At 41.0% G+C, this 15,580-nt stretch overlaps 1 protein-coding gene and 1 pseudogene across 2 annotated transcripts in view; one reads left to right on the forward strand and one right to left on the reverse strand.

Moving 5' to 3' along the window:
* The window catches only part of DENND1B (DENN domain containing 1B), a 244,903-nt gene that overhangs the window by 102,507 nt on the left and 126,816 nt on the right, over positions 1 to 15,580 (reverse strand). The window lies entirely within an intron of this gene.
* Positions 5,923 to 6,190, forward strand: LOC106735598 (small nuclear ribonucleoprotein G pseudogene; annotated as a pseudogene).

Raw genomic sequence — 15,580 nt, forward strand, 5'->3', positions numbered from 1 at the left:
CAGGAAAACAACAGAAGAGACACTCTCAGAAAATGCGAAAAGGACAACATCGCTGACAAAAATCTTACAACTTACTGTCTCAGGCTGTATCTGCAAGTATGCTTAAGTCTCAAACCAGGCCAGTCTTCTTCCTCTGTGATATGAAATCCAATCTAGTCTTTTATTCTTATATGTACTAGAGGAAATAGGCCTATCTAGTAAAAATAAATTAGCATATTAATAAAACTAAGTAGCGTTTGAAGCAATTAAATAGGCCTAGATTCTGAGAAGGAAAAAAATGTATTTATTAGCATTCCACGGAGATGTTAGAAAAATGATTCATCTATCTTCATCCCCACAATGAAAGACAGCACAGTTGCAACTAGCGCAGCTTACAGGTGAAGGTCCCGTCTTGGCACAGTGCTACTCCCATGGCGAGGCTCTGCATAGCCTAACTGGATAGCACCCCTTCTTCTGGAGAAATCCTACTCATTTCAACTGGAGTTCCAGATGAGTTACTAAGGGGAAGATTTAAATCCCCTAATCAGGTACTTATGCAAAAAATCCAAGAACTACATATTAATGACTCTATCTGATTATCAACTGAATCAATATTTAATTCAGAAAGGGAAGCAGTTTAAATAACTGCATGCTTACAGGGTAAACTGCTGCAGATGGAAATGCGATACATTCCTAATAGAATGAAAAACAATTAGTGGAAACCATACAGAAAACATCTGCTTAAACACATTTAGTATATATTCACATTTAAAAATTTGAGACAAAAAAGGTAGCAACAGGGTACTTGGAAACAGTGAAGTTATCCCCTCTGTAAAATACTCTCACTGAGCACAACTCTAATATTCAAATGAATATAAGGAAGTATTTGGAGACATAGCAATTTACATAATGGAAAAAGAAGACAGCATTTATATGAGAACTTTTTCTTTCTTTTTAAAATAGAATTTAGTTTTAGACCGATTTTTAGGTTCCCAGCAAAATTGAACAGAAAGTAGAGAGATTTCCTATCATTATCATGCTCCACCAGAGTGGCATGTTGTTAAAAACGGATGATCAGGGGACCTGCAGTAGCACGGTGGTTAAGATGCTGGACACTCCCACATAGCCAACCACGGTTCAAGTCCTGGACCTGGTGGTTTGCTTTCTCACCTTCCCACTTTCTCTCACTCTCTCTCTCTCTGTGTCTCTCTCTGGTAAAATTAAAATAAAATGAATGAATAAATAAAATGAAATAAAAAATTCTTTAAAAAAAACAATGATCTACATTGTTACATCATTATCATTACGTCGATGGTTTGCATTAGGGTTCTCTCTTGATGTGGCACATTCTATTTAGATGGACAAATTTATAATGACACGTATCCATTCTTATAGTAGTATAAAAACCCTCTGTAAAATATTGTACTTAGGTATAAATATAACAAAATATATAGAAGATCTAAACAAAGACAACTACAGAATTCTAATGAATGAAATCAAAGAACTAAGTAAATGGAGAGATATTCCTTGTTCATGGGTGAGACTCAATATAGTCACAATGACAATTCTTCCCAACCTGATCTTTAGAATCAATGCAATTCCAAACAAAATCCCAGCAAGTTATTTCATGGAGGTCATCAAGCTATTTCTAAAGTTTATGTGATAAGGCAACAGATCCAAAATAGACAAAACAATCATTTTTTGTTTTGTTTTGTTTTTGAGAGGTTTTTGCTATAGGGTGCGTGCACTCACCAGACAGACAGAGAGAGACATAGAGACAGAAAGCAAGAAATCACCCCCCCAGGGGGGATGGTCACACCGCAATCCCTTCTCCTCCATTCTCCTCCCGGGATCTTGGGCACGCACGCACACGCGCCCGGTGTGAGTTCTAAGCCACTGGGTCCAGGACTCGAACCGCAGTTGACTACGTGGGAGTCCAGCGACATAGCCATTACACTAACTGCTGGTTCCCATATAGACAACACAATCTTGAATGAGAAGAACAAAATTGGAGGACTGACACCTGAATTCAAAATTTACCATGATGCTTCAATAACCAAGACAGTATTGTATTGGTTAAAGAAGAGACAACAGACCGATGGAACCAAATAGCCCACATGTAGACTCACATACACATAATCGCCTATCTGATCTTTGACAGAGAAGCAAAGGTAATACAACAGAGAAAAGAATCTTCTCAACAAATGGTACTGGAATAACTGGACATCCACATGCCAAAACAATACATGTAGATGCAGACCTTACACCCTTCACAAACATTTATTCGAAATATATCACAGACTCAAATGCAAAATGGAAAACTATAAAATGCCTAGACGATAACATGAGAAAATCTATATGACCTAGGGTTTTGTGATGATGTTGCAGATGTGACACCAAAGGCATGATCCATGAAAGAAAGAACTGATAAGCTGAGCTTACTAAAATAAATTATATTTTGTGAAAGACATTGTTAAGAGAATGAAAAGAGAAGCTACAAATTGGGAGAAATTTTTGTAGAGGACATAACTGATGAAAGACTGCTATCCAAAATAAACGAAGAACTCTTAAAATTCAACAATAAGAAAGCAAACAACCCAATTACAAAATGGGCCAGAGGTCTTAGCAGATACCACATTGAGGCAGATGCACAGATGATGAATAAGCATATGAAAAGACGTTCCACATAACATGTGGAAACATCAAATAAAAACAGCAATGAGATACCACTATGCATGTATTAGGACTGCCAACCTGGGACAGCCCCATAGCCGACTAGTTAAGGGAGCCGGAACCCACATGGCTGGCTGACTATGGATGGAATCCCTGCCCCTGCAGCTTGAAAAGCAAGCTGAGCACATGTATGTGCATGCTCCAAATCCCAACAGGGTGGAGAAGTAAAGGAAAGGGATCGTGGTGTAACTGTGCCCCACTTGGGAATGTGTTCTCATTCTCTCTCTCTCTCTCTCTCTCTCTCTTTCATAAGCTCTCTGGCAGTTAAAAAGAGAGAAAGAGAAAGAGAGAGAGAGAGAGAAACCAAATCCCAAAACACTGACAACACTAAATGCTGGCAAGGATGTGGAGCAACATTAACTTTCTGGAGGAGATACAAAATGGTATGGCTGCTTTGGAAGACAGTTTGGCAGCTTCTTATAAGAGTGAACTTTATTTTTTAATGTCTTTTTATATCAAATTATTACTTTAAATTTCATTCTCTTCCTTTATTCTATTAGGATGTTATCTTACTCTGTTCAGTCTGTTATAACAAAATATCTTAGACTGAGCAACTTATTTAAAAAAAAAAAAAAACTGATTTTTTCCCAGTATTGGAGCCTGGCAAGTCTAAGCTCATGGTTCCAGTAAAGCCAGCGTCCAGGGAGGCTCATTCTCTGAACCACAGATGTCGCCCCGTTGCTGAGTCCTCATGCAGTAGAAAGGGGTCAACTGATCGATCTCTCGAGCATCTTGCGCAAGGTCACTTTCCTCATTCATTAGGACTCAGCTCTGAAGACTTAATCACCTCTCAAAGGCCCCATCTCTGAATACTATTACATTAGCAATTAAGTTCCAACATATTACTTGGGGGAGGAGGGCCTATTTAGAACACAGCTGATGGTAAATTCTGATGTTTTATTACTAAACATTCCTTCTTACCTCTTTCCACCATAAGCAAGTCCTATGGAATGTTCTAATCACCTCACACTTGAACACAGGTTTATTAGCTTTTCCTAGACAAATTAATCTCAAGTTTTCTTGCTTGCTTTTTTCATCTATTCATTCTTCCCTTCATTTCACATATGGGGAAACTGAGGCAAGGTAAACCAGTTGCCCAAGATCACACAGATGGTAAGTGGGGCACCAAACGGGCGTCCGGCGCTATCATTGGTACGGGGATCACAGTACTGAACAAACAGCACCAGATAGTTCGGCCTGGGGAGCTCGCCACTCCCTCCGCAGCCCTCCCTGCCTCGGAGCTGCCTCCACTGCCGCCAGACTACCTCCTCTGGGCTCTGGGTCTCTGCGCTGTCACATGACGCATAAACGCCTACGCCCTCAGACACACTGCGGACGTGACCCTTCGCTATGACTAAATGGACTGCTTTCTAGTTCTCACTCTCACAATCACTTAGACAACAGTTTTTCTCTGTGTCTTTTCTCCTCATAGACATCTCGGCTGGACACGCTCAAAGACTATGGGCTGAGATTTTCAAGTGGATTGTACAAAGATCACAAAATGTGGCAGTTTGAAAAAAAAATTAACCATACAATAAATGAATCACTACATTTACAATGAGAGAGGAGTCCGGAGATAATCCTTGTCCAATTTCTTCATTTCTCAGACAAGAAACTTCAGGGGGAAAGAAATTAAATGACTTCTATACCTTGTCTTTTGATTGAGGAGTCGAGATGGAAACATGTATCTCTAGCTGATTTTTTCCCAGTATTGGAGCCTGGCAAGTCTAAGCTCATGGTTCCAGTAAAGCCAGCGTCCAGGGAGGCTCATTCTCTGAACCACAGATGTCGCCCCGTTGCTGAGTCCTCATGCAGTAGAAAGGGGTCAACTGATCGATCTCTCGAGCATCTTGCGCAAGGTCACTTTCCTCATTCATTAGGACTCAGCTCTGAAGACTTAATCACCTCTCAAAGGCCCCATCTCTGAATACTATTACATTAGCAATTAAGTTCCAACATATTACTTGGGGGAGGAGGGCCTATTTAGAACACAGCTGATGGTAAATTCTGATGTTTTATTACTAAACATTCCTTCTTACCTCTTTCCACCATAAGCAAGTCCTATGGAATGTTCTAATCACCTCACACTTGAACACAGGTTTATTAGCTTTTCCTAGACAAATTAATCTCAAGTTTTCTTGCTTGCTTTTTTCATCTATTCATTCTTCCCTTCATTTCACATATGGGGAAACTGAGGCAAGGTAAACCAGTTGCCCAAGATCACACAGATGGTAAGTGGGGCACCAAACGGGCGTCCGGCGCTATCATTGGTACGGGGATCACAGTACTGAACAAACAGCACCAGATAGTTCGGCCTGGGGAGCTCGCCACTCCCTCCGCAGCCCTCCCTGCCTCGGAGCTGCCTCCACTGCCGCCAGACTACCTCCTCTGGGCTCTGGGTCTCTGCGCTGTCACATGACGCATAAACGCCTACGCCCTCAGACACACTGCGGACGTGACCCTTCGCTATGACTAAATGGACTGCTTTCTAGTTCTCACTCTCACAATCACTTAGACAACAGTTTTTCTCTGTGTCTTTTCTCCTCATAGACATCTCGGCTGGACACGCTCAAAGACTATGGGCTGAGATTTTCAAGTGGATTGTACAAAGATCACAAAATGTGGCAGTTTGAAAAAAAAATTAACCATACAATAAATGAATCACTACATTTACAATGAGAGAGGAGTCCGGAGATAATCCTTGTCCAATTTCTTCATTTCTCAGACAAGAAACTTCAGGGGGAAAGAAATTAAATGACTTCTATACCTTGTCTTTTGATTGAGGAGTCGAGATGGAAACATGTATCTCTAGTTTAGAAGATATTATTAATATGATCACACTTCTACTATTTTGTAGACAGTAGTTCAAATCATTTCAATGATAAAAACTAAACCGGTAGCCAGGCACGGTGATGCAGTGGCAACCCAGTGTGCTGTGAAACTGAGGTCATAGGGGAAGGTCCTGGGTTCACGTCCAAGGTCTCCCTGGGCATGCTGGGTGCACCCACACATATATAATCCTGGCTGGCTGAGACTGATGGTAGGAGTGTGGCATGAAGACCCTGTTGGGGGTCTCTTTCTTTTTCTCTCTTTCTCAAGGAAGAAATAAATAATTTTTTAAATTCAATCCACCAAAACTATTAGTCATATTTGAAACCATGACTTAAAATCCCTCTCAGTAGAGATCTCTGAGCCCGCCAAGTTGGTACCATGAGCAAAGCTCACCCTCCCGAATTGAAAAAATTTATGGACAAGAAGTTGTCATTAAAATTAAATGGTGGCAGACATATCCAAGGAATATTGCGGGGATTTGATCCACTTATGAATCTTTTGATAGATGAATGCGTGGAGATGGCAACTAGTGGGCAAGAGAACAACACTGGAATGGTGGTAACACGAGGAAATAGTACCGTCATGTTAGAAGCCTTGGAACGAGTATAAATAATGGCTGTTCACCAGAAAAACCCATGTCCCCTTGTCAACAGGCCCGTTTTTAAAGAATGATAAAAAAAAAAAAAATTTTTGGTAAAAAAAAAAAAAAAAAAAAAAAAAAAAAAAAAACCTCTCAGTAGAAACAAAGCTGATCATGAACCACTAGCAACTGAAAAAGACCATCACAACAGCAACACAACCACAGAGTAACTTCTCAATCTTATTAAGTGGGATTAATGAGTCTAGTAATTTATAAATCACATAGAACTAAGTGAGAATAATTATACAATATAACATATGTAATATTAAAATGATAACTTTCCCTTATGCATGCTTAACATATACATGTATTTATTTAGCATATGTATCAAACACGTGTGAATCTATACATATACATGTAAGTGTATGTATACTGTGTGTTTGTATGTGCATGCACACTACATACTTAATGGAGTGAAAATGTATAGGTAGTAAATAACGTCAAGGCCTATTCCCTTATAAAGGAGATGCTACCCAGAGTCTAGGTCTTAGAGGATACTCAAAATACATTTATTGAAGAAATTCATTATCTCTCTGGACAAAGGATATCTATATTTGTATGGCCTCCTTTCACTGAAGCCAAACTTGCTGAAGACTAGTCCTGTGAATGCCATTCTATGCTTCTCTCTTTCCTTACCCACTCTCAAGCAGACACTCCATCCAACAAGATCTTCCCTTAGAAATGTTTCTAAAATCTGATCTCACCTCCCTCTAATGGTCCTGTCCTAGCTCAGGATCTAGTAATTTCTTGCTTTTATCCCTGCAACAGTCTTTAACTGGCCTCTTGTAAATCAGAATTTTCCTACTCCATTTCTTCTTCAGTAATATCAAGCTATATCTTCTTATTCTCCCCAGAATAAAACTGATCATATCATATCACACTTCTCATTTGCATGATCTGTTGGCTAGAATCTAAACACCTTAAACTAGCAGACATGATCCATCACAATCTGGCTACAGTTTATCTCCCCATCAAGATTTTGCAGTTGGGTTTCTCTCTTTCTCTACCCACATACAATAATACATTACACATAATAAGTATTTCTTAGACATGATGGAAATTCCTTTCAAGAACTAGATGTCACATTGATGTCAGCTCTTTACCATTCTCCCTCCAATATTCCTCATTCTAGAGTTCTTATCGCACTGACTGACCTTAACTCACTGACACTGCTACAGAATCATAAATGAGTAACTTTGAAATTCTTGGTGCAGAGTACCTAGAAAGTAATAATATTTACCAGTAACCAGTATACAGGGGAATCAAATATTCATATACTCTGAAAAACTCCACTAATGTCCAATATTTCCTTTAAAATAAAGGTCTTTCTTCCCTTTTGAGAAGTTAACTTTTTTAGGGGGAGGGGGGAGAAGTTAACTATTTTTTACCTCCCTCTCACTGAATGGGAGAATGACTCTATTGGAATCGAGGCAAGATCAGATTGCGACCTGGCTGTTTTGGACCTCATATACTAAAATGGGAAGGGGTTATTCTACTTGCTGGAGTGACTGATCTCAGGGACCAATGGGGAATTGAGTTGCTTCTACACAATAGAGGAAAAGACAGCTACACTGGAGCCAAGAGATTCTCTGGCACTCCGTGGTCCTTTCATACCTAATAGTTAACGAAAAACTATATCAACTAAAACAAACAAAATATTACAAGTATCAAGGACTGAGCCTCTTTAGAAATGAAATTTGCATCTTTATACCAAGTAAAGAACCCAGTCAGCTGAGGTTCTATCTGAGAGCGAGAGAAATACAGAACAGGTAATGGAAGAAGGAAGTTGCATCTTGGGAACCTCGTGATCAGATACAGATGCAAGTGCTGTGCTTCTCTTCATCTGTAGAAAAGGTGAAGACATCCAAACTTGTAAAAAGGACAGCTGTATCTTCTTAGGTAGAAAATAGATGAGTTTCATCACACGGGACTCTGAACGCATGCAGAAGGGTGCAGATGGAAACTCAGGGGCCCAAGGTGTGTACTGTACTGCTTATTGTTTTTCAGCTCCAACTTCACCCCTCTCTGCCTGATGCATGAAAGTGAATCTTGACTGTTTAGGTTTTTCCTTCTAGTAGTTGACATGGTGTTAAGACATGTCAGAAGAGGGCACTAGAAAAACATGGCAGGAAGAGAGGCACTTGCTTCCTGCTTCCAGAGTGCACACTGTGTGGCTCCTGCAAAGCCCCCAGCTTGTCAAGGGCTGCTCCAAAGGGCCTGCAGCACAGGTGCCCTCAGGCTCCCACAGTGTGGGCAGTGTCTGTGGCATCTGGTTCCTGCAATCTCCGGCAGCCAGCGGTCTCCCCAGGACAGCCCTGCCTTGGCAGTTCTGCAGCAGAAGTACCTTTGGCCCCTGCAGTGCTTGCAGCCTTTCCATGCCAGTTCCTGCACCTGATAAATTGCAATGCACAACTGCTGGCAGCACCCACGGCCAGCAGCTTCCCTCAGCTGGGTTTTTAAGAGCATCTCTAGTGAGAGAGCCCCAGTAAATGGCTTCCCCTCAGCAGCTGCATAGTAGTCTGCAGTGAAAACTGTGAGGCGCCTCCCTGTGGATGGCTTCCCCCAAGCCCCTCATTTGGTTTTCCAGTGAATTCCAAGGAAAGGCATCTCTCTGTGGGCTGCTCTCCTGGGCACCTCAAAGGGCAGGTTCCAGCAGACTCTGCCAGTGCAGTGCCACAGCAACTTCTCTGCCGTCCACTGACTGAAAGAGCTGTGCCCTCTCCAGCAAGGTCCGATCTCCATCTCCTCGGCGGGGGCTTCTTCTCTCTCTCTCAGCCCTGAGGCTAGTAGCTGCTTTCGGTCTGCTCTTCCTATATTCTTTAGAGTTCTCTTCATTTCTTAATACCCCACTTCTTCTTATACCAATTTTATGTTATCGTTTTAAAACATTCAACTTTTCTTGTTCAAATTACTGTGAGGTTTCTCTCTCCTGATTAGACCCAGACTGACATTGAGCCTGAACTTTCCTCCTCCTTCCTGTCATGCTGCTGCCTGCTGTGAGTGAAGTGCTCCACACATGAGAATGATTCAACAAATGAGCGAACATTTTCATAGAAAGAAACCAGTAAATTTTCTACTTAGGACTTTGTGAAGATCAAAGCATCAAATCATTTCTGTACAGCTTGAACAAGAGTCAACATTGCAATAGAAATTCATGAAGCCAAAAACAGTTCAAGATATATTAATAACCTTCTTCCTAAGGCAGTACAATTTTGGTATGGATGTTTTTTAAAAATTGAAATTCTCTAGCTGAAAAGAGCTAAACATGATTTTTTTTTTTTCCTTTAAGTTTTTGCTGTAGGGTGAGTGCACCTGCTGGAGAGAGACAAAGAGACAAAAAAGGGAGGAGGGAGTGAGAAAACTGCCCAGGGGAGATGGCCAAGTTGTAATCCCTTTTCTTTCATCCTTCTCTCTGGAGTTTGAGCACACACACATACGCACCTCACATGCTTTTCAAGCCATCAGGTCCAGGACTTGAACCACGGCATCGGCCATCATGCTACTCTACTGGCTGTTCCCAAACATGAATATTTTTTAAAGACAAAAACCTACATGGAAATTAGCCTCTCTGATTCATTAACTTCAGATTTTACAAAGAAACCTTCATCATTATTATTAGTAAAGCGACTAGTGCCAAACAGACAAATCAATGAGACACATTGCTACTTAACAAGGGGACAGTTTCTACTCTGGCATTTTCAGACTATACCATAGTCTAATTAATAAGGATTTGTATTTTTAAAGCTTTCCTTTGATGCTCATACTTGAAAATATTAAATTTTATTCTTAAATAGTCACAGCCCTCCCCACCTATACACAGACACACATAAAAAGGCTGTCTTTTAACTTTTGAAGAGATTAATATCTAATACAAGAGTTCAACAAATTCATGAACAATTACAGCTTGGGAAACGGATGTGGTAAATGCTACAACAGTTCAGGAGTGAGATGTTCCAGGAATTTCTCAAAATCTATACTTCTGAAAAGCAAACCACATTTTTAAAATACAATCCCCAAAAATGGAAGTATGTGCATCAAAACACATTTAAGGAACAGCAAAACGTGTAATGTCATGCATTAACTCAAGAAAGTACAATTAAAAGACCACTTTTTATCATCCCTGTCTAAGAGCTAGCTACATTACAGTGCCGGAGTCAGTCAAGAAACCTGCCCTGAGGAATTTGCTGTCCAGGGACCTCAGTGGACTGTCAGTCAGTCATGAAAAAAAATGAGGAGAATAGTTTCAGGCCAGATGATGAATAGCCTTTAATGTCAGATAAAGGCGGCAATGGGTAATCCATAGACCTTTTTGATTCTGAAGAACTGAGCAACTGTGTATAGAATGAATGTAAAGAATGAAGAAATGGGAGGGCCAAACAGAAGATAAGACTTAGCACTGAAGGTAATATTAAACATGGGAGAAAAGCACAAATGTGAGTTATGAGGGATGATCGGGGCCAGCTGGTGGCATGGAGGTTAAGGCCGCTGGGTCCCACATGGCAGTGGCATTGCTCAAGTCTCTGGAGCTTGAAAGACATGTTGGCCATATGTGCATGCATGCCCAAAATCCCACAAGGAAGGAGAAATGGAGGACAAGAGATCGCAGCATGAACTTTCCCCCGTCCACGGTGGGTGGGCGGGGAGTATATGCTTTCTCACTTTCTCTTTCTCTCTAGTGAGTGCACCTGCCCTTTGACAAACTTCGAAAGAAAGGAAAGGAGGGGGGCAGTGAAGAGTAACAGAGTGGACCTGCAAAGACGAAAGAAGAAAAGCCACTTCATTATAATCAACCCAAGCTCATTAAGGGAGGGAGGCCATACTGAGGCAGAAGGTAAAGATGCCCTCGGTTTTATAGGACAGGCACTGTAAATGGCAAACCTGCATAAAGGCTGCATCACGTACAACTGGTCAAACCACTTATGAGTTCTATGGTCTTGGAAAAGTTATCCCTCTAAATTTCGAAATCCTTACCTTTGTCCGTCTCCTGTGGCCAACAACTGCACTTACTGCTTATTTAGTCAGAATTAAATTAGCTTAAATAAATTGCCCAGGAGGGTGACTTGCTCACGGTATGACTGACATGTACCGGCTATAGTGATTGCTATTGGGTCAGAGGAGCCACACTAACAGTCATATACGTGATCTGAAAATATTACCTGTGGAAAGTGAGAATTACCTGAACTACGGGCAGTTGGGATGAAGAACAGGCAGAAGAAAGAATCGGAGGAGGCAGAATCTATGGGACTCAGTGGGGAAAGACAATGAGAGGAATGGGCCATTCATCAAAGTAGCCCCCAACTGGATAGAGGATCATGTGGAAAAGATGGGGAATTCCTCTTTGGAGTTGTTGAACGAGGGACCAATGATGAGTTAAAATTGCAGCACAAAACCTAGGAAACTCTGCAGAAGAGAAAGTTTGCCTAAAACAAAACAAAACAAAACAAAACAAAACAAAAAAAACGTGTAATATGTATGAACAAAAGAATACTGAAGGAAAGATTTTAAATAAACACACTTCCCCTCAATGGTTTTAGTATTGAAACACAAATATTATAAATTTTCTTGCATTTAATGTTGATCATCACAAACAGCACAAAATTAAGTTGTTCTCTACAGAATATACTACAGTAAAACGAAATGAAGATCAGACTAGTAGAACAAAGCTTGCAGAAGCTAGAGGAATGACAACGTAGTACACACCTTAGATCATTTTATACTTGCTGCTTTAAAAACTCTGCTTTGAATGGGCCAGCTGGCTGTGTGGGGGTTAAGCCACCTGAATTACACATGGCTGACTGTGGGGTTTGAGTTCGAGACCTGGCAACTTGAAAAACACATGGGGTACACATGCATGTATGCCCAAAATCCTGAAAGGAGAAATGGGGGAGAAGGAACTGTGGCATGGCTGTCTCTCATGGTGGGGAGGTGCTTTCTCATTTTCTGTCCCTTTCCCTATTTCTCTCTTTCTCTGGTGAATACACTCATCCTCTAGCAAAATTTGAAAAATAAGTTCTGCTTTGTGAATTAAAAGTCAATTGTTTATTTTTAGAAGGTAAATGGATTACATTAAAAAGCAGAAATGCATGCTGATTCCCATGAAAAACAGAGCTCTTAGCACAACCATGGGAGGTGATGAACACCTCTGATTTTCCTGGCCTCAGAGTCTCCTTCAATTGTCCTCCACACATCCCCTTCAACAGAGGCTCTCTCAATGACCCCGCAGTCCTGTTTCCACACTCCGGTCACATCCATTCAGCACTGAGTGGAAATCCAATGTTCAGAAGAGCAGTGTACATGTCAAATGATGGGCTGGTAACTAGAACTATTATGTACAGTTTCCGCTGACATAATTGGCCGCTATGAGCTTTGGGACAAATTAAAAATCTAAAAATTGTTCCTAGACTCTCTCTCCCTGAGAGGTCCTGATAATAATTTTTAACTCCTACACTTGGCTATAGCTTTAAAAAACAAGGGGCAAAAATACACTTCGATGATTATAACCAGGAAGTAGGCCTGGTTAATCTTTGTTTTCTCACAAACGGTTCAATTCCTGATCTCCAGAAACAGTCTCTGGGCTCCAGGTTTCAGATTAAATGCTGGCACAGGTGGCTCCATCCCGAGACATAGTGAGAACATACATAATCCAGACAGAGGGTTAAAATCCTCTGACTCCCCCTCTGTCTAACTAACCCTATAAAATCTGCGTTTTAATAGCTGATTTTCTGGGGATCACAAGATTCCTTCTTTGCATATGCCCCTGGTGGAATTAATGAGAAAGGGAGAGAAAGGCATATGCTTAAACGCCTAGGGGCAATTATAACAAAGGAAGAAATTACTGTCTATTAACGCAATTCCAGCACTCACCGAATACTGTTTGCTCTAAACGTCCCAGAAATACCATGCTCTGCACACTGAAATCCCTGTAACTAATGTGCTTACAGACTCTAAGAAGGCGATAGTTACCAACTAAAAACTGGCCAAAATAGCAGCTAACATGTAGACATCTGCTTTAAAGAGAAGCAGCCTTTCCACCTGCAATCGCAGCGCACACGGCTACACTCTAGTTCACATATCACTGACAGCATGATGAGAAAGCTCCTGTCAGCTGCTGGCCAGCCGGGTGTCTGAGACAAAATGCACAGCCCCAGCTGACTAGTTAGAGAAAGTCTGGTGAGGTACAATCAGAGGCATATGACAAGGCTTCATGCCTGACTGATTTGAGAACCGGTGACATGGCTTGAAGCAGCAACCCTCCCCACCTATGGTCCCAACAGCAGTACGTCCACCGATGTGCCCTTGTAAGTCACGATTTATTCCTCCACTTTGAATACGCGACACTCCAACACGAGGTGCTGCCGAGTCTTCCAAGGTTCACTCGGGGCGTAAGCTTCTACCTGCCTACAGCATGCATAACATCAATGTTCTTGTTCCGGATTGCCAGAAACCTTTCCACGTGTGCTTGGTAATGTATAAACAACCAAGTAAAAGCAATTCATTAAACTCAAACACGCAAATGTATAACAAGGGGTCCTAACATAATACATATTTTAATACACAATTAAATTTTTTTTTAAATAGAACAAGATTTTTTATATTTATGCTTAGAACTATTTTTTTAATTTTCAAATTTATCTTCACAAAAGTAACAAATGTTATCTCTAACCACAAATGGCACCTAAAGAAAGGGCCATCAAGTGAACTGATTCTCTACCACGAAAACCCAGAGCAAGTGGTAGGAGTAACAAGTATCACTCTATCTATTATAATCACGAAAACTATGATTGCTGCAGACTAATAACCAAGGCAAACAAAATTCCTGAAACTACAGTGAAATGATCCATATTAAGATGCTTAATTTATATGTGCTCTTCCAATAATTAAAATGTGAGCTGTACGGGCCAGCAGGAGGCGTGGTGGTTAAGGCAGCTGGACTCTCACATGGCTGACTGTGGTTCGAGTCCCAGATTTGGCAGCCTGTTTTCTCACTTAACTTCTCTCTCTCTGTGTCTCTCTGATGAACTTCAAAAAAATTAATAATAATAATGACAATGAATAAAACTATTTAAATGGGGGCTGTAGATTTTTAAAAAATCAACACTGGATAAAACATAACTTCTAGCATTAAATAGACTATATTCCCTATAGTTTATTTTAAAAAATGAGAAAGTAAAAAACTGAAAAGCAAGTCAACCCATTAATAACTGTTCTTTCTTCGAATGATTCAGAGATTTTATTAAATTAATAAAAAAAAACAGTTTACTTCTAATTTATGGGATGGTACTAGTCCTTGACCTTAAATGTTACTACCCATGGAATTCATAGCAGATCTATTTTCATACATATAGAGACTTGTTCAAGACAGATTGGAGTAAAGCAGCTTCCCCCGCAGTAGAAGGATAAGAAGATCTTGAAAGAGTATGAATTACGTGTCTTTTATCAGCCCTACTGTCCTACAGAGTGAGCCAAAACAGAGCGGGAGACTCAGAGGTGACATTACCATCCAGTTTTCATGAAGTGTCATAAACAATTGGTATTAAATTGACCTTGAACATAGGAAGCAATCCCTGTGTAACACCAAGGCTTTCCGATAACCATCTGTTTTAAAAGTTATTTAAGTTACAGGAGAGGGATAGTATACCTCTTACTCTTGTCCAATTATAAAAGTGTAGCTAATAACCCTCACATCTGTCCTGCAGATACAATTCTAAGTGAGTGTGTAGCCTTCATCGTTACAGCGGCCCTCTCAGACGTTATTCCCACGTGACACCCGAGGAACATGAGTCAAAGCTATTGAGTCATGAAGAGGTAGCTAGGAATGATAATGAAGAAAAACAGCAGTGTTTTCAAGCATACACTCTCATGCTTTCTGATGTTTTCCTAAATAGAACAGCTTATGCCTCATTCACACAGTTGGCTCACTGGCCCTCTCCAGATGTCTGCTCAACTCCTGCCTCGTCAGAGAAACCTTCCTTCTATGATCACCTTACGTAAGGCAGGAACCTGCCCTCACCCACCCTGCTCACCACCTCTTCACCCCGTACCTGTGGCACTCACAGCCAAGTGACAACCGCTATTTATTTGATTTTTAAGTTTTTTTTTTTTTTCTACAATGTGCGTCTGCTTGCCAGAGACAGAGAGAGGGAAAGTGAGAAATCACCCCCTACGGGGGATGGCCGCACCACAATCCCTTCTCCTCCATTCTCCTCTTGGATTTTGGGCACATATGCACACGTGCCTGGTGTGAGTTTCAAGCTGCCAGGGCTGGGACTCGAGCTGTGGTTAGCCATGTGGGAACGAAGTACCTTAACCACCACATCATTTGCTGGGCCCTGTTTGTTCATTTTCTGATTATCTATTTTATGTCAGTTAGAGATAAGCACCAGGAGCACTTGGACT

This window comes from Tupaia chinensis, unplaced genomic scaffold, assembly GCF_000334495.1.
Source record: "Tupaia chinensis unplaced genomic scaffold, TupChi_1.0 Scaffold000453_1, whole genome shotgun sequence".
Taxonomy (NCBI): domain Eukaryota; kingdom Metazoa; phylum Chordata; class Mammalia; order Scandentia; family Tupaiidae; genus Tupaia; species Tupaia belangeri.